Source organism: Sus scrofa, chromosome 7, assembly GCF_000003025.6.
Source record: "Sus scrofa isolate TJ Tabasco breed Duroc chromosome 7, Sscrofa11.1, whole genome shotgun sequence".
NCBI classification, from domain to species: Eukaryota; Metazoa; Chordata; class Mammalia; order Artiodactyla; family Suidae; genus Sus; species Sus scrofa.
The window spans coordinates 4,286,223-4,312,773 of NC_010449.5; the positions used below are offsets into that span (position 1 = coordinate 4,286,223).

The window sequence follows — 26,551 nt, forward strand, 5'->3', positions numbered from 1 at the left end:
GTAATCCCATCCCACGCCCCCATCTCCCCAAGCCTCGGCTCCCTTCCTCCTTGGGCTCCCCGGGTGGCAAGAGCACATTCTCATTTCCTGACCTCCCTGCCACCTGGGGACAAACACTGGCTTCAAAAAGCACAGGGACATTTTGATAAGCACAGCCTGGTCCGATAGCAGCTCTCGGTTCACCTGCATATTCACCGGGAGGCAGAAAACACTGGTCTCTACAGAGTAAACACAGCTCGGTTTTGAATTCCTCCTTGGCATTGACCTGGATCCTATCACCTTGTCACACCCCCTTTGCTCCAAAGAGAAACGTCCCAACATCCACCCGCCCCCCGGAGTCTCAGAGAACAACCAGTAAATTGTTAGGAGTAGAATGGTGCTCTTTTCATTATGCTTCACTCTTCCAGGAAAAACCAGTTATTCTCTCGTGGGCTGCCCCCGTGTAAGCAGTTTTCACAAAGGAGGGGGCACAGAGAAGGAGAGACAAGGAGGGATTTCTAAGCCAGACAAAAATAAAACGATTACGTTCACACGCAGTTTAAAATTTCATTTGCCCTTGAGCAAAACGAAATTCAACCCATTCCCAAAGATACGCGAGTCCTTTGAAATAACGGGGTCTACGAGAAAGCGCCCACGGGGGTTTTTTCAGTTAGTAAAATGTCAAAGCCTCCTGCTTTCGCTGGAGGATGAAACTGACTCGGGAGTATTTTGCAGTTTCCAGATGTTGGAGCGGAGGGTCCCCAGGAGGCGGCTGTCTGGGTGAGGGCGTCCTCCCATCTGGAAGCAGACTTATTCCTAGAACGGCCTTCCGTGTATGCATTAAAAGCAGGAGTTTCTGTCATGGCTCAGCAGGTTAAGAACCCAACTAGGAACCATGAGGTTGCAGGCTCGATCCCTGGCCTCGCTCCGTGGGTTAAGGACCTAGCGTTGCCGCGAGCTGTGGTGTAGGCCGCAGATTCGGCTCAGATCCTGCGTTGCTGGGGCTGTGGTGTAGGCCTGCAGCCACAGCTCCGATTAGACCCCCAGCCTGGGAACATCTATATGCTGCAGGTGCGGCCCAAAAAAGAAGAAAAATTTTTTAATAAAATAAAATAAAAGCTACTTCACATTATCACTCAGCTGCTTCTCTCCGCCACTAAATACCAGCAGGCTACTCATCAGGAAAGTTCTGACAGGCCCTGAACGCCAAGGCCACATTTCCCCCTTTCTCTTCAACACACAAATCTGTTTTCCGTCCCCATTGGTTTTGCCATGTGAGCCCCCACAAGGGTGGGGGCACCCTGAACACACTGGCCTGGGCAAACAGGTGGTGTCTTAATACTGCAGCAGTTAAGCACTGAGGCTGCTGAAAACGGAATGGAGGCCTCGGGAGAGGCCAAGGTGTTATTAATTTTTAACGTCGTTTGCTTTGTACTTTAGAAGTTATGAAGTGCGTAAACATTTCATTTTATTGATTCTTTTTTTTTTTTTTTTTTTTTTTTTGCCCCCTTTTCCGGCCTCACGGGAGGCAGCTGGAAGTTCCCAGGCCAGGGATCAAAACTACACCTCAGCAGCCATTCAAGCCGCTGGAGAGACAACGCCAGGTCCTTAACCCGCTGCACCACAGCAGGAACTCCTCACTGATTCTTTATTGTGTTTTTTATTTTTTATTAAAGTATAGTTTGTTTACAATGCTGTGCCAATTTCTGCCATAAACTGACCCAGTCACACACACACACACACACATATTCCCTTTCTTATATTATCTTCCATCATTTTCTGTCCCAAGAGACTGGAGAGAGTTCCCTGTACTGCGCAGCAGGACCTCATTGCTTATCCATGCTCAGTGTCATAGTTTGCATCTGCCAACCCCCAACGCCCCGTCCGTCCCCCTCCCTCCCCCACCCCCTCGGCAACCACACGTCTGTTCTCTATGTCTGTGAGTCTGTCTATGTTTTGTACCCGGGTTCACTTGGAATCTAAACTATGGCACAAATGAACCTAATTATTTTGTAGTTTTTAAGCCTTCTGGACTTTTTTTTTTTTTTTTTTCCTTTTCCAGGGCCACTCCTGTGGCACATGGAGGTTCCCAGGCTAGGGGTCGAATCGGAGCTGTTGCTGCCGGCCTATACCACAGCCACAGCAACGCCAGATCTGAGCCTCATCTGCCACCTACACCACAGCTCACGGCAACGCCGGATCCTTAACTCACTGAGCAAGGCCAGGGATCGAACCAGCAACCTCATGGTTCCTAGTCGGATTCACTAACCACTGCGCCACAATGGGAACTCCCCTTCTGGACCTTTATACTTCATGATCCAGCATATATACCACACACATGTACACACACACACACACACACACACACACGAGTGTCTACACACATATACGCATGCACACCCACACACTCAAATATTACTCTATGCAATGCACTGTAATTTTCTATTTTATCCATTTGATTTGTTTAATGCTGAGCACAAGCTTCTAAACTGATCTCACAACTCCCTGGTGGTCGCCGCCCACAGCTTTCAGTGGCCCTTTTAGTCGGGGTAAATGTCGTCTGCGGGCACCTGCACTTCCCCCCAGGCTTTTTCTGCCCTGTTTCCTGAACTCTCAGGGCTGAAGCCTTGTACCTAGTACCTCAAATACCTGGCCGAAGGGTTCCAGTCCATTTTCCACCAACATCCTGCTCCAGAGCGAGACGGGGATGCCAGAGAGGGAGGCCAGGCACCCTTCCTTAGCATTGGCTGCAGTCAGGCGGGGGACTGTGTGCTTCTGCTGGGCCCCAGGCCTCTGCGTTGCCGGCCAGCACCGGTTCCTGACCTCGGGGCGAGTGGGACGCCTCCGAATGGCTCCTCTGGCCTTTAAAGCACCTCCCTCCCAGTTTAAATGCCCCTTGGCTTCAAGTGCAGGCTGCTTCCTGACTGCAGTGCGGCTGGTACCCATAGGTTCTGGAAACCCCCACTTTATTTTTGCAGCAGCCCGGACAGACGAAGCTCAGGCGACTGGTACCGATCACAGCGTCCTAAGTGACAATCGGCAGCCCGCTCTCTGAGGACAAGCTCAGTTCTCTTTTTCACCCTCCCACGGCTGCTTACGGGTCAGATAAAGTTGCGGGGGGTTTTGTTTATGCAAAGCTATACCAACTTTAATATCTCACGCTTTTTAAAATGTTCTCAAGTTTTTTCCTCTTTATCAAATTAAGTTTCCTTCTTCGTGCCTTCATCCACCCAGCTGCGCCGACCTTCCCGTTCTGTGAATCGTGACAGTCCCTCTCGCTGGAATCTGCTAGAGGCCAGAGGTATCCTCCTGCTGTTTGTAGGGACATATTCTTCTCTCACTACTTAAGGTGCAGGTGCCTTGAGGACAGAAATCCTATGTTGGCTTTCTTGGGCCCCCTTATTAGGGTTCTTAGATTTCTTTTCTATGGCAGGGAAGAAAGGGGTCTTTAACACACTTGGTTGCTCAATGAATCCATGTCGCCCAACTGCCATTTTGCCAAAGTTCACAGGTTATAAGAAGATAAAGGCCCCTCTGCCCCTACCTGCTAAGCTGTCCCAGGAGGAAGAGCTCAGTGTCTGCAGCGCAGGGCGGGGAAAGGAGCCTTGGATTCAAGGGCCCACAGTCAAGGGTCCTCTTTCCAAAATGAAAGCAGGACGTGGCCCTCCAGGGAAAAAAAGGGGACAGGCACGTGACTCTGGCAACAAAGAGGGGAACGTGTTCTTACTGGATGCCAACTGTTTTTACTCAACTCCTGTCTTTTCCCTTGAGTTGACTCCCTCAACTGCTTATTGCATTTATACTTTTTTCGATTTTGTAGGCCATCTCAACATCTTTTGTGAAATGCGGCAGGTTTAGGCACTGAAGTCCTTCCACATGCTCCCACCCTGCCCGCGCGTCGGGATCTGGCAGGTGCCTTCCCTCGCGGGGCGTGGAGCTCTGACCAGCCCTCTGCATCTAAAGCGGATGCCGTTCCCAGGGTGCTGGCCAGGCCGGCAGCCTCGGCACCACTGGGAGCTTGCTGGAAAGGCACATGCTCAGGCCCCGCCCCAGGTGGGGTGGCAAATCGGGGGATGGGGCCCTGCAGGTGACAGTGGCCCACACAAGAGCTGGGGAACCTTGCTTTAGATGGCTGACCGGAGCCAGCAGCCCCTCCACCCCCAACATTCGTGGCCCTCTTATCCACCATCCTAAAGGCTGCACAGAGCAAAGGGGGCTTCAGGACGGGACAGAGCTGGGTTCAACTCCACCCTCCAACATTTAGGGTAACCTTATGGGAGACGGGTTCCGGGCCTGGGTCTCCCAGTCTGTAAACCAGAAACCATCAGGCTGCTCGGCTGGGCTGTTACACCAATTCACAGGGCTCCCCAATCCGCGGTGCTCCCCTACTTCGTATTTTATGCCACTGCCTCCTCGCGGCCGGGTGAGGGCACGCCTGGGTCTCAGCTACACGGCTGGTCCGCCCTCTCCCTGACACTCACAGCCCACTTCAGCCGACAAAGGCGGCCAAAACCAAAGCTGTGATAAACCTGAAAAGGCGTGATGGGCGCAGTGAAAAAAGGCAGGAAAAGAGGGATGAGAGCGAAGCAAAAAGACAGGACGCAAGAGAGGGAAGGGAATTTGGGGCAGATGCAGGAAGACGTGAAGAGGAAGCGGGTAAAGAGGAGGAAAAGAGAAAGAGGAAGAGGACGAGAGGCAAGAAGGCGACAGAGGGGGGCCCGAGATGGAAACTTCCAGGTTCCGTGGGGCATTCGGCCTTGGGTCCCTCCCGGGGGCGGGGGGACCCTCTAATTACCCTCTTTCCTCCAGGCTGCTGCTCTGGCTGGAACGTGGCCTTGGGTCTGGAAAAAAGCCCTAAGCATCTCCTGTGCATATGTCCCACCTAGTCCCTAACAGTGTGGCCTGTGTTCCCGCGGGCGGGTGGGGCGGGGCTCCGCCAGCTGCCTCGGCAGGCGGGGCTGGGGGGGTAACGGGGCGCCCGAGAGGCAGGGCTAGGGGGCACTGCCTCCCCCACAGACCCAGCAGGAGCAGGAAAGGGCCTTCTTCCTCCCCCAGTTTAAGGGCAGGAAATCAGAGGGTGTGTGGATTCTGGCTATTTCACTGCTTCCTCCCTGAGCTTTTTCCCTCCCTCGGCCAGCTTTGCCGGGACGGGCAAGCATCCAGTTCTTTCCAATGAAAAGAGGAGAGAGGAGAACGGAGGAGAGGAAGAGGGGAGAAGCTGTCCTGGCTTCCTCTCTGCCGAACTCCACGTGGAAAGAATGATTTTCCCAGAACGAGCATCACCCACATGCGTTTCATTTTCCCCTTCCTTCCTCTTTCTTTCTCTCTCTTCTTCCCTCCGCCTCTCTCTCTCTTTCTGAAAGGAGTTCGTCTCGTCCAATCCAAGAGTCTCAGGAGGGGAACCAATGAGCCACCAGGAGAAGGACCATCCTGCCTGAGAATCGCACGACGCACTGGGGAGAAACCACAGCCTGACTCACAGTCTATCGTAAAACATGTCCACACTTGGGAAAAGACAGGTGAGGCAGAAAGAAAATCCTTTGCAACCCATCCATGCACTCCGGCTGCCCGCGGGGTCTGCCTTGCCACCCACCAGGCCGAGCCGCCCAGCCAGCTAGAGGACGGATGCTCCAGGCCCCAGCACAGCCCGAGCGCCACCACCCGCCGACCCCTGCACAAAATGACAGGTCTGACTTGCCAACCACCTACATGACTTACAGAGAAGATCTGTGAGAATCAGGACGAGGCAGGGAGGAAACCTCAGTCTGAACCTCCCGTGTACAGAATGTACAAGGCAGATTAACAGACCAGCCCGGAACAGGAGTGAGAAGGCAAAATAAGGCTGCCTGACTCCATCGGGGCGCTGGCGGTGATGGCTTTGTTCGGGTACCTGTCATTTCGACAGTGGGGGAGATTGGGGAGCATGAAGACTGAGGGGGGGGGCTGCTGTGCAGAGGGTGGTCTTGGACCCCCGAGAGAATTTCTTTCAAATTCACCCCAATGAAGCAGGGCGCCTCTTGGAATTTCACGCTGGTGCGCCTGCGCAGCCAGCGCGATGGTTTGGGGAGCCCCTCGAGGGAGACTGTACCTCTTTCCCTCGGCCCCCCAGAGCCGTGTGCCGGGAGCGGAGCGTCCAGCTTCCTGCCCAAGTCTCTCCAAAGAGAGATATTTACAAATGCACTGGACTGGTCTGAGTCGCTCAAAATGGGGCGTTTTCAGTTCCTTTTTAGAGGAAATAAGCACAGTCCCCTGGCCCTGGAAGGGGCGGAGCATCTGCCCCTTGGCCGTCTGTGGGTTCTACCCCCACTTTACGTGGCTGTCTATGCAGGGAATAATCCCCTTGGAAGAGGGAGAATTCCAACACCTCTGAGCCCGGCCAGCTCTCCCACCCACACCCTCCCTCCACCTAATCCTCGGGACAGCCAGGCCAGCACCCGACGCCCCGACCTCCAACCAAGAGAAGCAGTGATTCTTTGTTCCTTGAAGCCACAAAAAGCCATTTTGCTACTCCCCTTCCTTAGAGCAGAAAATCTGGAGTTACTAGCTAACCTGAAGCTGCCCAAACGTAAATTATTGACAGTTTCCCTGGAAGAGGGAGAAGAAAATTACCCGAAGCCCGCAGAATTCTCTTGTTCAAAGACCAGCTCTAAAATAAGGGACGTGGGATGGAACTTTCCACGTCCTGGTAAGTGTCTACACCCAGACACAGGGCGGCCCGCACCCCACTAGTAAATACCCGCTTCTAGAAGGCACGGTGAGCCTTTCCTGGCCAGGAAACTCTCCGTTTCTTGGAAGCAAAGCAGCTTTGCTGTGGAGGGTGGGGGTCTAAGGAGAGTTCCCAGGTCTGTTCTGAGGGGCTCCTGTCCCCAGAGGGCGCAGGAAGAGGGCCAGGCCTCTGCCACCCAACGCTGGCGACGTCTTCCTGGTACATGTGCCCCAAATCGCTCAGCAGCCTTTCCCCTGAACAAAACCAAAACGTCGTGGTTGTACTTTCACAGGTGTATGTGTGCAGTGTATACACACACACACATAATATACACTAGATTTACACACACACACATTATACACTAGATTTACAGAATATTGGGGACGATGGCAGAGTGCCCACACACCCAGCACCCAGGTCTCCTATCATTAGCATCTTACACGAGGAAGCCGCATCCGTCACCATTAATGAATAAGATCCACATGCTATTGCTAATGAAAGTTCAACCTTTATTCAGATTTCCTAAATTCTCCCCTTAGCTTCTCATAGACCTCTTTTCCCTGACTTTGCCTTTAGGGATCGTGTCTCCTGCAGGGCCTCTGGCTGTGACGGCGTCCCTCCCGTGCTCCGACCACCGGGCCAGTTCTGAGGAGCATGGCCGAGTATTTTGCGGGCTGCCCCGGGGCTGGGCTGGCTGACATTTCTCTCATGGTTAAACTGGGAACATGGACTTGGGGGCGGCCGACCACAGAGGTCAATGCCATTCTCTCCATCCCATCAAGAGCACATCCCATCAACGGGACACCGCGGCTGATGCGGACCTTGACCCGGCTGAGGTCACCTTCAGCAGGCTTCTCCTTTGTGAGTGACTCTTTCCCCCTTTCCCACCCCCTGCTCTTTGGTGGGAGGTGGGTTTGAGGAACGACCTGGGAGGGAGAGCTGGCCTGAGAACACTGGCTGCCCCAGGACTCTGCCGCCCCCTCTGTCCCCAGCCAGCCACCAGCCTCCGCTCCTGCCTCGGGGGAGTGTGGCTCCCCCAAGCCCTCTGCCCCTCTGTGCACAAAACCATGGTCCTTGTCCCCTCACCTGCCAGGGCCTCGTGTAGCCCCAGTGGGCAGGGTACGGCACCCCTGCCTCACCCTAGATGTATGTGGATCAAGGGCAGACGGACCTGAGGTTGGAGGGGCTCCACCCCGATGCTGGAGAGGAAGACTCCCCGAATTCTCCCAGTCTTTGGAAGCAGGCTGGTTCCCATGGATGGCTCTGCTCCACCTCCGAGGGTAATGTTTTCTTCCTGGTGGAGATGTGTCCACCCCCCACCCCCGCCATTTATTTACTCAGTCATTGTTCCTGTATCAGAATGGATGCACGGATGTTTATTCCACACGCTGGGCTGGGTCGCAAAGGGTACTTTAGTTTGTTGCTCAATTGTTCCCGCTTTGGTCACTGGTGACTCTTTTACCCCTCCCCCGTGCGTTTTGACCAAGCCCATCGACTGGACCACCCCTGACTCCCCAGCGCCCCAGGATGCCCCCGGCTCATCTGATATGTTTCCTGCCCTGGTCCTACTTCTCCCAAAGGACCTCTGGCTCCTTTCACTGGAGGATGGTCTTAGAAATCAAGAGCTGGGGAGTTCCCTGGTGGCCTAGAGTTTGGAGATCCAGTGTTGTCACTGCTGTGGCGCGGGTTCAGTCCCTGGTCCAGGAACTTCCACATGCCCCAAGTGTGGAAAAAAAGAAGGAAGGAAGGAGGGAATCAAGAAATCAAAGTCTGGCACTATGTGTGCTCATTGGTACTAAGGTATCATTTTCTTCTTTTTCTTTCTTTTCATTTCTTTTCTTTCTCTCTCTTTCCTTCCTTTTTCTATCCTTCTTTCTATCTACCTATCTATCATCTTTCTTTCTTCCCTGTCAACTGACATGGCAAAGAAGTATCTGTGGCTGCATGCCCCGTACAAATGCGAACATCTCAAAATTCTGAAGATGAGCGCTGCCTCATCTTCCGCCTCTCTCTCCCCTTCAACCACTGATCTTTCTACATCTCTAGAGTCTGGCCTTTCAGAGAATATCATCTCACTAGATAGGATGCAGTCTTTTTAGAAAGACTAGCTTCTTGTGCTTAGCGATTCTGTGCCTATTTCCCCTTATCTTTTCATGTCTGGTTTTTGTTCCATCAGCTCCAGGGAGAAGAGTCAGCTCCATGAATCCATCACTTCAGCTCATTTTCTTCCAGCTCAAGCCTGGCTCCCTCACTTCCTGCAGGTATGGAGTCACGTCTCATCCTGGCCACACTGCAGCCCCCACCCTCACTCTTTCCTGGCTTTATTTTGTCTTACATGTCTTCACTGTTATGGATTTATCTAGTCTAATGTGGGTCTCTAGGCAGGCGGGGTTTGCTATTTCATTCCTTGCTGATTTCCCAGCACCAGAAACAGTAGCTAACACGTAGGAACCCTCAGTAAACATTTGAAAATGGATAAACAAATGGACCTCACCCCCCCAAATGTGTATGCACGTGTGTGTGCCTGGCCCTGCGCCTTGTGTGCCTCTTGGCTTTATAGAAAATCAACAACTCAGGATGGCGAGATGGAGCAGGAGGTGTGGGGAAGGGGTGACACCTGCTCTCAGTTCATTCCCTCCGAACAGGTTCGCCTGACGTTTCTCCACTAGGAATTCATTTAGCTGGTGTCTTTGTTCTGTGTTAGGGTTTTGGTTTTCAGTTTAAAATATTTAAGAGGATACTTTTTAAATGTTTTCTTTTCCTTTTTTTCCTTTTTTTATTGAAGTGTATTTGATTTACAGTGTTGTGTTAGTTTCAGGTGTACAGCAAACTCATTCAGTTATACTTATGTATAATGTACACATATATGTGTATAAATGTATATAACATACACGTACATATATGTGTATATATTATATATGTATAATATTCTTTTTCAGATTCTTTTCCATTATAGGTTATTACAAGGAAAATGTTTTAGGAGTTCCCGTTGTAACTCATCAGATTAAGAACCTGAATAGTATCCATGAGGATGTAGTTTGATCCTTGGCCTCACTCAGTGAGTTAAGGATCCAGCGTAGCCGTGAGCTGTGCTGGAGGTGGCAGGCTCAGCTGGGATCTGATATTGCTGTGGCTGTGGTGTAGGCTGGCAGCTGCAGCTCCAATTTGACCCCTCGCCTGGGAGCTTCCATATGCTGCAGGTGCAGCCAGGAAAAGAAAAAAAAAAAAAATGTTTTGGAGTTCCCATCATGGAGCAGTGGAAGCAAATCTGACTAGGAACCATGAGGTTGCAGGTTCCATCCCTGGCCTTGCTCAGTGGTTAAGGATCCGGCGTTGCCGTGAGCTGTGGTGTAGGTTGCAGACTTGGCTCGGATCCCGTGTTGCTGTGGCTGTGGTGTAGGCTGGCAGCTGCAGCTCCTGCTTGACCCCTGCCCTGAGAACCTCCATGTGTCTTGGGTCAGGCCTAAAAGGACAAACAAAAAAAAAAAAGAAAGAAAAAAATGTTTTTAAATCCCTGACTGTCCTGTTTATTGTGATGAGTCAGATAATTTGGAGATATGTAAGGAAGAGTATTTACTCCTCTTCCCTGTGCCCCTGGACCTGCCCCTGCCCTGAGCCCCCTGCTTTAGAAGCCTGAGACTGCCAGTGGGTCTCCAGGGCCAATGATATGTCTGCACCTGGAGTCTGACTCCCCTTCTGGGCCACACTCCAGCTACCAAGGATGCTAGAATCTCCGCCCAAATGGCCCCAGGCCCTCTTCCAGGGCCCCTCGGGCCTCCTCTGGGGCTGACTCCCAGCAGAGACGTGCACTCCTGGACTCCAGGAGCATCTGTGAGGGGCGGGCAGGCCGGGGCCCTCAGGTGCAGCAGGAGCTGGGGTGAGAAGCAGGGCGCAGCCAAGGCCAAGCGCCCGTTCGTCGTCCTCTCTCGGGCCACCGCCTCGCAGTGGCAAGGGCAGGCCTGCCTCCCGCGCTGTGATCCAATCCCCTAGGGTGACAATATTCACAGTTTGGTATGTGACCCTCACACCCTTCTCCATGGATCCATAAACACAAAGAAACGTAGACACATACGGGAGAGGGCTTCTTCCTCTTTGTAACTTTTAATGAAAACAGTATTCAACATGTAATACACTACACACCGTGGTCATCCCTCCACTTCTAGCTCTAACTCTTGTTTTTTCTTTTTTTTTTTTTTTTTTTTTGGCTACGCTTGAGGCTGTGGAAGTTCCCAGGCCTGGGACTGAACCTGCACCACAGCAGTGACAATGCCAGATCCTTAAACCCACTGAGCCACCAGGGAACTCCCCAACTTATTCTATTTGTGCCATAAGTTGCCATAGAATGAATGCATATTCCTTTATGATGGGATGGTTCAGTGTTTCCTTTCATCCCCCACCCAAACAAAGCCCAAAGCATCTTTATTCCTGCCGTCTTACATCCGGTGCTTTCGTTTTGTAAAACTACGGCTGGATTCCCAGGAAAAGGATCAGCGGTTCCATCAGAGACTATAAATGTTATTTATTTTAATAGATGTTTCCAGATGATGTCGGTAAGTATTTACAGTAACTCAGAGCCACCCTGGCAATGGATGAGATGCCCATTTTGCCCATCCTTGCAGCTCTGGATATTATGGATGGTTTCCAATTTTGCAAATTGGGTAGAAAAAAAAAAAAGCCTAACATCTGATTATCTTCCCTCTTGTTTCCCAGACTACAGTGAGGCTCGGCTTCTTTTCAGACGCTCCGGCCACTTGTACTTCCTCTTCTGTAGGTCGCCTGTTTATATTCATCGCCCATTTTTATATTGGGATTTTGTTTTCTCATACCAAATCTCAAGCATTCATCAGAGAGGAAATAAACCGCCATAGTTGCAGGTATTATGAATTTTTTTCTCCTGCCACCTATCAACTTTGATTAAGGTATATTTTCCCATGTAGACATTTCCTTTTTTTCTTTTTTTTAATCAAATCTATGCATCTTTTTTTTTCTTTTTTAATGCTCTCTGGGTTTCCTGTCTATTTAAAAAGCAATCTCTATTTGTCCTCCTAAATTTGATCCTACTCTTTTTATTGTCATGTCCTCGTCCTCACTTTCTAACGGAGCTAAGGCAGGAAGCAGGGGCTGAGAAAGGAGGGATCCCTGAATTCTACGCCTTAGGTCTCTTCTGCTTGTATTCTCCCTTCTGACTTAATTTTTTCTTGTCTTCCATCAATCTCCTCTAAAATATTAGCAACCCGCAGAAGTAAAACCTCAAGGCTTTTTCCAGCCAATCAGGCTAGAGTTCATCAGCGTCCCAAGGACAAACGTCCTGGGAAAGATAAAAAGCCAGAAACAGAGAGAAGGTGGAAGAAAGGAGAGGAGGGATGGTTGCATGCACTCGTACTTTGATCCAAGCGTCAGAAACAGATTGGAAGCTTCCAGCAGCAGAGCCTAGAAAGACTCAAGACTCAAGCGACAGGGTGGCCCTTGTCCCCCAGGGGTTTATCGTGGCATAAAGGAAACTGAAGCCCACCCAGAAACAGGAGAGGACAGGGCAGAGCATCCGGGGTCTGGACGCAGGGCAGAGAAAGAAGGAGGTCGCTTCTCTTGGGTGATCAGAGGAGACTTCAGAGAGGGGGTGAGTTGAAGGTGACTTTTCAGTAATGGCTAGAATTTTATCAGGTAAAAGAGGAGGGATTTCAGAAGAACATGGCATAGGCAAGGACAGAAATGTGGGAAGGAAGCGAGAGCACTTTTAGAGAAGGGACTAATCTCGTCTGACCAAAAAAAAAAAAAAAGACATGTAGAGGTAAAAAATAATAATAATAATTTTTAAACATTTAAAGGTTTTTAAAAACTTTTAACAATTAAAATTTTTTTTAATGTCTTAAAGTACATACAGAGAAAGAGTAAGAGATGAGCTGGAAAGGCCACTTGAGTCCGGCACTCAGGAGGCTGAGAGGTCTGGCCCTGACCCTGCAGGCAGTGGGGGCACAGGTGCAGGCGCAGAGCCACTGGCCTGGGTCAGCCCTCTGCTGGAGCCCGCCCTGCCAAGAAGAGAGGGGCACGGTAAGGCTCCCAACTCCATCTGACCTTAAAATCACCCAGGATCATCTTTAAAAATGACCAGATGATCGATCATAGTTAACATACTCAGTGGGTCCCACCACAAATCTCTAGAATCCAAAACTCCTGGTGATTTTAATGACATGCCATTTGGAAAACTTCTACTTCTGGCTAAATCATTCCCCAAAGAAAGCATAACGATATCTGCAGGAATCCTTGGAAATTATTCATGCCCCACCACTTCCTCTAGTCTGTCTTGTCTGTGCAAATGCAGCTAGTCCACAGCAGAGATCTGCAGCTTGGCTGTCCAGCAACTCCTTTCTCCTATAACCATCCCCAGATCCCTACAGATCACCTGCTGCCCCATTCTCAGCCCACTGGCTTTGGGTAGAGGCAGCTGGCAGGGAGTGGATCGTATGACCTGGGTTAGCCAATCAGTAGATGATACACTCTCCTGGCCGTATGATTGGTTCAGGGGCAGGCTGTTGGCCCAATCAGAGGCTCTGAGGCTTTGCTTGGGAATCGTAAGCCAATCATCTTCGCTTTTTGAATCCAGCATTCCCCCCCCCACACACACACACACCTTGAGAGCAGCTGGCAGCCGTCCTGCAAAGGGAGAGCCCTGACTCAGAAAAGAAGTCACACCAGGGCTGGGCTCTATCACCTGAGGCTTGAATACAATCTCACCTCAAGCCACACCCCGTGTACTCTGGACTCCTTGGTTACACCAGCCGGCATATTCCGTTTTGCTAAGCCTATTTAGATCAGGCTTCATGCCAGTTGCAACTGAATTATCACTGATAGAAGGTACAGAGTCTTTCAAGTACAAGGAAAGCAGGTACCCTTAGTCATCTTCAAAGGAAGCTGTCCTCCTGAGACAGAGGCAGACTGCTGGCACCTTGAGCTCATTTCAAAAATTCTTTTGGAAGCTTCTAGAGACAGCAACGAAAATGGTTTCTTTGTTAGGCCAAAGAACCTCTCTCTTGATGATGCAATAATTCCATCTCCCTGTGTGTGGTGACTGGGCAATGTGTTTAAAGGACACACGGTAAAAATCTTCTTTATATTATCTAAGCATAAAGAGTTCTGCAAAAATCAGGAAGAACTGTGCTGGCTGGGACCTGGAAAGTCAGTTCCTGGGTGTCCTCCTAAGGGGTCTATCAGTGTGACTGATGGTTTATGTGAACATATGTCAGACACAGCACCTGCTAACAGGACACAAGTCTGTTTGCTTTTCCCTTTGAGACTTTGCAAAGCAACAAACCTGGGAGAAACTTTTTGAATTTCCATGTCACAGGTGAGGAAAAGAGGAAGGAAGAAAAAGAAAAACGAGAGAGAAAGGACCCAGACAGGAGAGTCTGGGAGTCATTTTCTCTGTTCTAATTCTGGCAGCGAGCCCCTTCCTTTCCCCAGACCACCTCAAGGAGAGTTCACCGGACATGTAGGTGCAGATAAATAGCCTGCCCTCTGACAGGCTTCTGGCAAAAAGACTTTCATTTTTGTGTTTAAATTTCAGGACTAAGGAGACTGATGCTTTATTATCCAAAAAAACTCACCTGCCCAGACTTGGTACTTTCTGACAAATAACCTAAGACAAACCCATGTCGTATTACTGTCTGGACTCTAAAGAGTATTTTGAAGCCCCTTCGAGTGGTATCTGCACTGTAAGAAAAAGAGCAGTGAGGGTTATTCCCAGGCTAACATCAGCGGTGAATTTCCCTGAAGGCTCTCTGTAACCATGCAGTGTTCCCCCCGACACCCTGAAGGGCCGCTGTGAAGGCCAGCGAGTACCACCAAGGTTCAATCCCTGACACCCTCACCAACCTTCAGGACTGAGAAACGTGTGTTCGGCTTGCTGAACATTTCAAAAGCCTCTACCTCTTCCAAGGGAGCGAGCCGGGGAGAAAAGCATTGATACCAGGACCAGAATCGAAGGATAGATTCTACAAACTCCAAACCAAATCCTTTGTCCATCGAGTCATCCATTCAACAAATACGGGTTGAGGTCCTCCTGGGTGCCAGCCCCAGTCTCGCGCTGGAGGTAAAACACCAAGCAGGCCAGTTAAGTCCCAAGGAACTTCCACATTCGAGAGAAGGAGGATGATAAAAACAGGTGAAAAATGCCTGGGTACTGGAATAGCAATAGCCTAGCACGTTAGGCAAAACTAAAGCCGAGCGGGGACGTTGGGGTCGAGAGAGGTCATAGGCCTGGAGTGCTCAGGTGATGCGAAGAAAGGCCCCAGTGTGGCGGTTCTGAGCCGAGCAGCCCAGGGGGAGGAAGGGGCCAAAGCCTGCGGGCGGTGGGGGCCAGGTTTGGAGGCTGATGCGATGGTGGGGCAGGAGGTGAGAGCAGAGAGCTGCCCGAGACCCCCTGAGGGAGCTCACAGATCCTCATAGGCGTGGAAAGGAGAGTGGGTTCTAATGGAACCATGACCAGAAGCCGCGAGGGGGTCTAAGCAGGGAAGTAAAGGGATTTGTGTTGCGCTCTGGGGGCCTGCGAGGCATGGATGGTAGGAAGTGAAAGCAGAAGCGAGGAAGCCGGCGGGGAGCCTGTCCAGTGATGTCACTGGGGCTGCCCGCCGTCCGTGCTCTCAGCTCTCCCCCCGGGCAGCAGGCACCTGGGAAGCAGTGGTCCAGGGGATGGATGCAAAATCCTGGTCTCAGGGGAGCTTGCAGCCTCCCGGTGAGGCAGAGAGGTAACACTTAGCTAGGGCACAGCATGGGAGGCGATGGGGGACCTGGGCTGGAGAAGCGGCGGCGGAAGGACGTCCCAGGTGGAGGCCTGGAGGGCCGGGCGCCCTGCCGGGAGGGTGGGTGTGAACTGCTGTCCCTGTAGGAGGGAGCAGCACCCAGGGGCGCGCTGGCTGCCTGGCGCGGCTGCCTGCCGCCTTTGTTAAGGGGTTGGGTGCCCTCCCCCGCGGGTCTGCCAAGCCGCCCCCAGCCTTCTGCGGGGCACACACAGCAAGTCCCCCCTCCCCCGCCCCCTGCCAGCCATCTGTGCTGGAGGCAGGAGTGGGCCCGCTGCCACGGGGAGGCACTGAGTCAACGCCCTTTCCCGGAACCCACCTCAGGTCCTTCCCACACCTGCAGGAATGAGGCAGGGCCGGAGGGGGCCCAGAAGCGGCAGGATGCGGGGTCAGGCGCAGGTGGGTAGAGGGGCCCAGGACCAGCCAGGCGCACTCACCACCCCAGAGCCCGGCCGCACAGACTGGGGGCCCAGGCCCAGATGTTCAGATGGGACAGTCCAAGGTGGGGTGTGGGTCTGGCATCTGTCACAGGCTCCAGGGGCCATGGGTGGGAGATGTCCCAGCTCATCCCCAAGGCCCACTCACTGCTCTCTCTATATGAAGCCGGGTCGGGGCTGGCAGGGAGCCATGTCAGCAGAACCGCGACTCAGGAGGGCCAGACCCCGGGCTGCGGGCATTATGGGCCTAATCTCTTTTAATCCTCACCCAGCCCTGTGAGCTGACACCATTATTCTGCCTATTTCACAGCTGAGGCTTAGAAGAGGGGGTAACCCGGCCAAGGTCTCCCGGCTCACACGTGGGACCTGCACTTGGCTGTCTGCCTCCAGCGCCCCAGCCATAAGGGACATCTCTGGGCTAAAGGCTGACGGGCTGACTAGAACCTGTTACGAGCTGACAGCCAGAGAAGAGGCCAAGAAACACAATATACACCCATGCATTCCAGGGTTTCACCACAAAGGAGGGTGGACACGCAGCTGTAACCGGTCCCAGAAGACTCGGGAATGGCACAGCTTCTGAACCAGCCAAGGTGAAAGACAGCTGTGATGAAAAAAGAAAGTTGAGGCATTCCTGTTGTGGCTCAGTGGGTTACGACTCTGACATGGTGTCTGTGAGGACCCAGGTTCAATCCCTGGCCTCACTCAGTGGGTTAAGGATCCGGCATTGCCATGAGCTGCAGCGTAGGTCACAGATGTGGCTCAGACGCCACACTGCTGTGGCTGCAGTGTAGGCTGGCAGTGCAGCTCTGATTCAGCCCCTAGCCTGGGAACCTCCATATGCTGCAGGTGTGGCCCTAAAAAGACAAAAAGTTGGCAGAGCTTTGCATTTATTTAAATGTCTACCTTTAAGATTGAAATTCCCCCAAATTAAACATTTTCTCTTTTATTTCTGGAGCACCCCCACCCCACCCCCGACCCCACCGCACCCCCTGGCTCTCAATAACTCATCTGTCTAAGCCTTTGGTCTCGGTGTTTTATGAACGGAGCATCCCAGGCAAGCACGCGTGATGAGTTCGCTCAGATTCCTGCACGACCGCACACGCTGCACAGAAGATTCAGAAATAAGACTGGGGAGCTGTGGAATGATCTGGAATGAACAGTCCCGTTCGATGCTGGGCAGGAAAAAACAGAATTCTCCTCTCTGGCTGCTGTGCAGGTTGCATGCGAAATTACTTCCGGAATGAAATGAGAATGGAAAATTTTGAGTGTTTGTCCCCAGCGCACCTCAAGGAAGAGCAGCAATCTGGCCTAAATCCTTCTCAAAAGCAAAGTCCGCATTAGGGGAGATCTAACCCAAACTCGTTCTTTCCGAGGGAGAGTCCCTTGAAAGTGGCTCGGGGCGGTGCTGGGGGGTGGGGGAGCCTAGGCTGCACTGGCTCCTCATGTCTGTGGATTTCACATCCGACCCCAGAGATCACCCAGGGCAGTTAAATAATCCCGTGTCTGGATTTGTGGCTCCGGAATGAGAGCCGGGAGAAGGCTTCTTCCCTCCTCGGCTGCCCTCTGGGCTGGGGAAGCCACCGGGCACGCATAAACAGAATCCTGGGAGCTTCTGCCAATCACCCCTTGCACACGGGCTCGTGGTGGGGAGGCAGTGGGACAGCAACAGGCTAGTTCGGTCCCCGCAGGAGGGAGGGGTCTCTGGCTGCCATGAGGAGGTGTCCCCCGCCCCTGACGCTTGTCCCAGTTTGACCATATTCCCTAAACCCAGCGACCTTCCTCATGAAAGGAGCCCAGGAAGAGCAGACTCAGGTAGCTCACCGGCTCTTACAACATCTGAATAAAAGCGCTCTCCTCTGGCCTCCAGTCCCGAGGCTCGGCCATCGGGCAGCCCCAGGACTGCACCTGCGCAGACTCGCATCCCCACAGGGCTGGTCTCTCCGCAGTTCCTCTCAGCAGCAGAAGGTGCAGTGACGCCCAGAGCCCCTGTGTTACTGCAGGGCCTCCGCACCAACTCACGGTCTGCTTCCCTCTGGAACTACTGTGTCATGACAGCCCCTCTCTGCATCTCAGCTCCTTCCATCCATGCCTGGGGCATCTAAAGCTCTCCCTTTGGGTGCAAAAAAAAATCCCAACGTCCCAACAAAGAGCCTCAGCTTGATAAACGCTTGAAGGCTCCCTGGGATCTAGTCTATTGTATCCATGCTACATATTTAAAGAGTGGCTGTCTTCAGGCTTCCCCAGTAAGTTGGACAAGAAGAGCACCGAGGCGCTCCCGCAGCCCTGCAACCGAAGTATAACACGGGCCAGGGGTGGGTTCGAAAGTCTCTAGGGACCACAGCAAAAGAAGAGGAAAAAGCAGCAGGTGAAATTCCTTTTAGTAATGCAGTCAGCCCCATGCACCCACAGTGTCTCCCCTTGAACATATATATACTCCATCTCTGAAGTGATGAAAGAGACATTTTACATTCTTTCTCTTTGCCAGATCGCCAAGCGCTAGTACGTTGGTCACGATGGCAGCACATCGCAGCTTGAACCTGACCCACGTCCAGTGCTCAGGGACCGCACGTGGCCAGTGGGTGCCGGCTGGACAGAGCAGGGCTGACAGAGCTGGAAGGACCTTTGAGCTGTCCTCTACCCCACTGCTCTTTCAACACCTTCTTCCTGGAAGGCAGAGCCCTGGCTTTATAGCTCTCTGGACACCCTGCCTAAGGGGCACGCAGTACAATGAGTGAATGAATGAATTTCGAGTTCACTTGCACGCCCCTTAAAGCATCCCTTCTAAAAATATCATCTAAACATTAAAACCTGCCAAGGGTAGCGTGGAATTTTTTTTGATATCCAAAAATAAGTGCAGTCTTTACACGCTGAAGAAGGCATACAGGTTTAACTTGGCAGAAATTCCCGTATAACCTTGGTGCCGCGGGAGCCACCAAAAGCAATCCCGTAAGTTCATCCTGTGACCTGGGCAGTGAACGCATTCCTGGGCAGCACGTCCCCCAAAGCCGAGGGGCTCAGTTATGTCCAGACAGAGGCCCACGGGCACCCGGACGAGGAGGGCCCTGAGGAGCCACAGGGAAGGACCCGTTCCCAGCCCCGCCATCGCCCACACCCCCAATGAGGGCCCCTGGGCTCCGCTGGGGCACCCACCTGAGCTGAGCGGAGGGGCAGGCCCTGCCCAGCGCCAGCCTCTGCCTCCGCCAGCGTCCCCTTTGGCTGTGAGGAAGCTCGGAGGCCACGGGTGTGAGCCGGGCTCCTCAGGCTGGACCAGCCCCCGTCCCTCCCGGCTTTGCTCCCGCCTCCCATCGTCCAGGACTGTCCCCCCAGCTCAAGGCCCTGCTGGCCGTTTAAGCGATCCGCTGAAGTGCTGTTTCTCAGGGCGGCGCTGTGCAGGTGAGGGCGCCGGCATCCCTGCCCCCTTTCCCTCCTTCATCCGTCCTTTGCTTTCATCTCATGACATCTGGATCTGTCCTCTTGGTCGAACTGGATGTTGCCCCACTGAACACTTTCCCACTTTGCTGGTGCTGGTGGGTTGGTTTGTTTGTTTTCCTGGCTGCACCCAATCACGAGAAATTCCCAGGCCAGGGATTGAACCCACGCCACACCAGTGGCAACACCGGATCCTTAACCCACTGAGCCCCGCGGGAACTCCCCCACCTTGGCTCTGACTCACACTCACTCCCTTGTACTTTGAACTCAGCCTGGGTAATCTGCCGCCTCCGTCCCTAAGAACAATCCAAATCCCTTCCAATGGGGCGGCACCTGCCGCCTCTCTAAAAGCAGCTGTTAGGGGTCAGGCTTTCGCAGTCCCACCCACCATCCAGCAGAGCTGGAGGAAGTCCAGTCCACTCACCCGCTCGCCCACCCTAAAGCCTCACGGGGCGTCCAGGGCAGGGGAGGTGTGCAGAGGGTCACGAGCACTGGACAAGGCAGCGGGAGAGATGCCAGGCCAGGGGGATGCTCACCAAGCCAGCCGTCCGGCTCGGGGAGCAGGGAGGGCGGTCAAGACTGAGGTGCTCATTCACTCGTTCGTGGCGACGTGCCAGACGGCAGACCGTGGGGCTGACTTGGTCAGAGAGAAGAAAGCAGACTCCGGAGGCGAGGTGTGAGATCATGGACTGGGCAGATTTTTTTTCTTTTTTAATGGAGCAAGAAGTAACCAGAAGTACCAGGATGGCTATTATCAAAAAGACGTTATCACAAGTGTTGGTGACGATACAGAGAAATCACAACCCCCTATGCATCGAGGGTAGGAAAGCAAAATGTTGCAGATGCTCTAGAAAGCAGTCTGGCTGGTCCCCAGACACACAGGACTCGGAGTTCCTGTTGGGGCTCAGTGGGTTAGGAACCCAGCCTAGCGTCTGTGAGGATGTGGGTTTGATCCCTGGCCCCACTCAGTGGGTTAAGGATTCGGCGTTGCCGCAAGCTGCAGTGTTGGTCACAGAGGCAGTTTGGATCCAGCGTGGCTGTGGCTGTGGTGTAGGCGAGCAGGTGCAGCTCCAATTTAAACCCTAGCCTGGGAACTTCCCTATGCCACAAGTGCGGCCGTAAAAAAGGAAAAAAGAATTCAGGATCTATCGTGACATCGTAAACCACAGCAGATGCAAACATTCCACCACTGGGTACCCGGAATAAATGAAAACTTAGGTCCACACAAATGCAAAGTAGTCACAGGAGCTTTATTCGTAATGGCCAAGTCCAGAAACAATCCGTGTTCATCCACGGGTGACCGGACTGGATAAATCAACAGCGCTCTCTTCACGCAACAGACCATTTGGCAAAACAGAAAAAAGAAAAAGGAACGAATTATTGATACTACCACATGGATGAACCTTGAAAACACTGTTAAATGAGAGAAACCGGTCACATGTGATACGATCCCATTTGTAGGAAGTGAGGGGAACAGGCCAGTCTACAGGGGTGGAAAGCGAGCAGTGGCTGCGGCGGGGCGGGGGAGCGGAGCGACGGCTCGTGGGGGCCGGGCTGCTTTGCAGGGGGTCACATGCTCTAGACGTAATTGCGGTGACGGTCCCACAGCTGCAAGAATACACGACAACCAGGGAACGGTACCTTTTCAGCGACCACGTGGCGTGGAATGTGAATTCCATCTCAAGACACTGTCGTCCCCGAAAGTAACCAGAAGAGAGGTGAGCCCGTCCTGTCCCCAGGAGCCTAAGCAAAGGGCAGGGCTGTCACCCAGGGACATGCAGGGGTGCCTGGTGAGGGAGGAGGCAAGGGAAAGTGGCTGGCATGTAAAGGTCACAGTGTCACCTGTGAGGACGTGGGGCACCAGGCAGCTGGCATCAGGGGCCCGAGGGACGTGTGAAGGGTTCAGCCAGGGTCGGACACGCGGCAGGAAGGACCAGCTACACGTAAACTCTGGGGAAACGTCTTCTTCGTGTCTGACTCTGTCCTCCTGACTCGCACCCCCCCCCCATCTGCTCCCTTTCACCAGAACGCAGAGGCCCACACTATGAACAGGCGTTTTAGCTCCATTTATGGTGTGAAACAAAAGTTGTTATCTTGAGAAAGGAGCTTTGAAAGCCCCAGGGAAACACCTCACTTGGCGAGGGTGGGGGAGGGCAGGGCGTGCTCTCTCTGCCCAGCAGACGTCACCCTCGCCCCGAGGCAGCCTTGACGTTTGGGGCTGGGGGAGTCCTTGCTGTGCGGACTGTCCTGTGCCTCGAAGGATGTTTGGCAGCATTCGCGGTCTCTACTCTTCGGAGGCTGACAGCCTACCCTTTGTGGCCATGCAAAATGTCCCCAGACATTGCCAAATGACCCCCAGGGCTCAGATCAATCTCTGTCTGTCTCCGCTGCTCTGTTTCTCTTGCACGTGCACACACACATCCCTCCACAACCACAGCCCTCGAGGAAGGTGTCTGTGTGGTGAACTTTGAGCCTTAATGTTATAGAAGAAATAGCAGGCACTCAGGCAGGTCTGGGCTTAACAGAGACCCCTCCAGTTGTCAGGCTCCTGGACCCCGTTCTTCTTTTCTTTTCTTTTCTTTTCTCTGTTTCAGGGCCACACCACAGCATATGGAAGTTCCCAGGCTATGGGCTGAATTGGAGCTGCAGCTGCCGGCCTACACCACAGCCACAGCAATGCGGGATCCGCGGTGCATGTGTGACCTACACTGAAGCCCACAGCAATGCCGGATCCTTAAGCCACTGCGCGAGGCCAGGGATTGAACCTGCAACCTCATGGATGCTAGTCGGATTCTAAAGCTGCCGAGCCACAGCAGGAACTCCTGACCCCCTCCTCTGCTCCACCCCTTCTATCTGCCCCCACCCCAACACCCCCAAACAAGGCTTTAGCTGTGACACTCAGAGCTCTGGCCGTCCACCCCAACCGTCGCACACCTGAGACGGCCACAAGGCTGAGGTTTGTTTTGCTCTGGGAGCAGAGAGTCACAGGTGACAGGAGCCAGGTGGGTGGGCGAGTCTGGCAGAAGCAGGAGGGGGAAGGGAACTGTCATTTACTGAGCACTTATCCATCAGGCGCGTGTTCAGTTTCTGATTCATTCTTTCATTGAATTTTCACCGTCACCTTGCATAATAGGTATTTCCCCTGAGAAATGGAGACTCGGGGAGGTATTTTGGTAGGTTACTTGAAAATAGGGCCACCGACACGTTCTCTGGCCACTGCCGAGCTCGCTGGGGCCCCATGAGCACAGCTGCCAGGGGCGGCCAGGCTGCCTGACCCCACGCTCCGTGTGTGTTTGTTGTTCTCCACGTGCAGTGGTAGCGAGAAAATGTCAAGCGAATGCAGATGAGCATCTCAAAGTTTTCTGAGAGTCAGTATCTGTTAATGTGAACAAAAGAGGATCTCGAACCTGTCATTTCACAGATATCTTTGCTCAGGACGAGGGTGAGGTAGATAATGCCAGGTGAGGTTAAAAAGCTATGACGCAAATGAACCCGTCTGCAAAGCAGAAACGGGTCGCAGACGTGGAGAACGGACGTGTGGCTGCCAAGCTGGGGGGAGGGGGAAGGGGGGGGAATGGACGGGGCGTTGGGGGTTGGTGGATGCAAACTTTGACACCAAACTGTGACACTTAGATGGATAAGCAGTGAGGTCCTACTGCACAGCACAGGGAGCTCTATCCAGGCTCTTGGGACGGAACGTGATGGAAGACAGAATGAGAAAAGAATGTGCAGGACTTCCCGTTGTGGCTCAGCAGAAAGGAACCTGACTAGTATCCACGAGGATTTGGGTTGGATCCTTGGCCTTGCTCAGTGGGTTGAGGATCTGGTGCTGCCACAAGCTGTGGTGTAGGGTGCAGATGCCGTTGGATCCTGTGTTACTGTGGCTGTGGTGTAAGCCGGCAGCTGCAGCTCTGATTCATCCCCTAGCCTCGGAGCTTCCTTATGCTGCAGGTGCAGCCCTTAAAAAAAAAAAGCGCGCACGCGCGCCCGTGTGTGTGTGTGTGTGTGTGTGTGTGTGTTGTGTGTGTGTACATATGACCGGGTCACTTTGCTATACAGCAGAAATTGAAACGACCCTGTAAATCAACTATACTCTAAAAAAAATTAATTAAAAAATAAAAAGGCATAAAATTCCAGAGCACTATGGTGTAAATGATACCACAGGAGAAATGAGAATAAGGTGAGGCCTCGAGGCCTGAGGTTTCGGGAGCACCAGCCCCCTCATCACTATCCAGAAGGGAGACTGAGGCTCAGGGACCCGACGGAACTTGGCCAAGTTCACACGTCATCAGGTCGGCAGGTTTGACGACCTTGCTCTTGACCAAGGTTAATCCCTAACATTGCATTTGAGAATAACTAGGATGCAGGGTCCAGTACTTTTGGTAAAATCATTTTCTTTTTTTTTGTCTTTTGTCTTTTTAGGGCCGCACCCGCACCATATGGAGGTTCCCAGGCTAGGGGGCCAATCGGAGCTGAAGCCGCCGCCTACACCACAGCCACCGCAACACGGGATCCGAGCCACATCTTCGGGCTACACCCCAGCTCATGGCAACGCCAGATCCTTGACCCACTGAGCAAGAACAGGGATCAAACCCGCGTCCTCATGGATACTAGTCAGGTTCGTTAACCACTGAGCCGCCACAGGAACTCGCAGGTAAAATCACTTTCTACACACTTTCGCTTTCTCATCACAATCCTTTTGTCGACAGATACAAACATGACGGTAGAATTTCCATAAATACGACTGAAGCCCAGTCGACCAGCCTAGTCGTTCTGAGGGGCTCTGTGAGGTGTCTCTACAAACAATACCTAACAAGGAGCGATTCGTTCACAAAGGCCTCCTGACGTCTTTCGGGGCTGGTTTCACGACAAACGAGGGTGGCAGTGACTAAGCATTTCTTAAAAATGAGAACAATTTCTCGGAAACAGAGGACACGCCGGGCAGCGGGGCCATCAGGAGCACAGGGGAGGTAACAGCGCGGGTCTGAGGGAGGGACACGAGTCACAGCAGCAGTGTACACAGGGCGTCCTGTGACTGGGCTGGAAGTGGAGACCTATGAACAGAGCAGGCGCGGGTGTGCCACTCATGCACAGATTTATGCCCCAATACATGCAAATTCGTCCTCAGTTTAAGTCGAGACCTGGGGAAACGAAGGCACGAGTACATAAATGCAGATTTTCCGTTTTAACGAGGCTGCAGTTCCGTCCTGTGTCGTGGTTTTTCCTCATCAGCGGCCTTGCCGGCTCGGCCTTCATGGAGACTTAAGGCCAGGGCTGGCACCTGCCAGAGGCGGCATCTGGAGCCAGGGACAGGCTCTCAGGGACCAGAAGACCACACACTGTTGGAGGTCGAGAGACTGGACGGGCCCCGGCAGTGCGGCCTCTGAACTCAGAGATGGAAACAAAACAAGGTCGCCGGATGGGCCCCGTCGCCAGAGCTTCTTTGGAAGTAGACAGACGCCTTCTATCTGTCCGGGCTTGTTTGTGTTCTGGTCTGCTTGGTAGAGAGCGAGGGCGGAGATAAGGGTTCAAGGTCCCTCGGCCTCTGAGAGTGGCTGAAGCCTCCAGAGCAATGTGTTTGTCACTGGCGGGTTAATGAACCCGGGACTGATGGACACTCTGCTGGGGGGCGGGGCGGGGGGAGGCCAGTTGACTCGGGGTGGGGGGACAGTTTAAGGGTGGGCCGGGCGGAGGGAAGGAGGAAGCATCTCTGTTCCAGTGAATGCTCTGCATCTGCTGTGTCATTACAGAAAAGAAATGCAAACGTCCAACCGCCCCCAGTCATTAGAGTGGGGAAGGCGTCAGAGGATCCAGGGCTGCCTGCTCTCTTTCTCCGTGTGACGTGTTATAAATAAAGCCCAAACCAAACCATAAAACTGGAATTAAAAATGGGGGGGCGCGGTGGCTCATCTCGCAGACGTACCCTGGTGCACATGCAAAACAGATGAGCTAAGAGAGCCCCAACTCACAACCATCTCTTCACAGTGGAAATCCAAGAATGGTTTCCAGATGGAGTCCGAGGTACACAGCTTATCATTATACCAGGGAGCAGGCCCGCTTCTGACCGCATCCAAATGAACCACCGATCCGCAAGTCTACGCTTGGGCAAGTTTGGCTTTTTGGGGTTGCCTGGAACGTTCCTGGACCTGCCCCTGTGGTTCCTGGGTTCTCCCCTAGACTAGTCGTTGGGATGACGCTGATCAGCTTGGAACCAAGCAAAGTTTCAGGCACATGACAATCCCTAGCCCTCTTCTGCCTTCTTTCATTTTCCCCAAGGCTTGCGGGTGGAGTAGGAAATGACCTCAAAAAACGTCAGGATGGCATCTTCCAAGCGTCAGGTTCCCCCTTCCTCTGGAACCCTGAAAGGGCAGAAAACTCTCAGAAGTGTAACTTAACGTGGTAGGTAGGGCTGTGGGGATGTCAAAGCAGCTGAGCAAGCAGAGGGTGTAAAGATGTGGCTGCGAGAGACAGAAAGTCCGAAATGACAGTGGCTCAAACAATATGGGAGTTTAGGGATCCCTCCCGTTAAACCACGATGGCGACAGACATCAGCGGCCCACAAGGGTCTTCAGAAAGCTGAGGAGGGCTTGGGGTCACCCCGTCTCTCCACCCCACCGTCCCCAGCAAGGGGTCCTCACAGCTTGTCCAGGACAAAGCTTCCGTTCCAGCCATTACAACCACATGCCCGCCAACAAGCGTGGCAGAGGGTTCCTAGCAATGGTCCCCGGGGAGTCCCGCCTCCTGTGTCTGCACACCTTGCCTGTCAAGGGCTGGCCGCCCCGTCCATAGAGACTTAGGGTCTATTTCTCCATCCTTTTGCTTCTGGTCACATCCACAGCATGTGGAAGTTCCAAGGCCAGGAATCGAACCCACACACAGCAGTGACCCAAGCCGCTGCAGGGATAATACCAGATCCTTAGCCCCTAAGCACCAGGGAACTCCTATTTCTCTAGCCTTGAATCCAGGTTGACCAATACCGGTTGGTGGAAGCGACGTGTGAATTCCAGAGTCCATCCCCTAAGAGGTCTCGAAGCTCCCTCTGTCTTGCTCTTAAAACCCCGATACCCATGTTGTGATAAGTCCATGGAGCCTCTGGAAGAACAAGACACTTCACAGAGAAGGACTGAGATATCCCAGCGGCCGGACATGCCCCCGAGGCCATCCTGGAGTGTGCGGCCCAGACGGGACCTCGGCAAGACCAGCACACA

At 53.0% G+C, this 26,551-nt stretch overlaps 1 long non-coding RNA gene across 3 annotated transcripts; it reads left to right on the top strand.

The window, feature by feature from the left end:
• LOC110261768 lies at positions 3,179-16,608 on the top strand. Of its 3 annotated transcripts, XR_002346278.1 has the most exons (4): positions 4,647-4,716; positions 5,343-8,485; positions 8,862-8,946; positions 11,396-16,608. It is a non-coding gene; the product is annotated as an uncharacterized LOC110261768 (long non-coding RNA). The 3 variants fall into 3 exon arrangements; XR_002346279.1 differs by lacking the exons at positions 4,647-4,716; positions 11,396-16,608 and adding an exon at positions 3,179-3,280 and having other exon boundaries at positions 8,862-9,475; XR_002346277.1 differs by lacking the exon at positions 11,396-16,608 and having other exon boundaries at positions 8,862-9,475.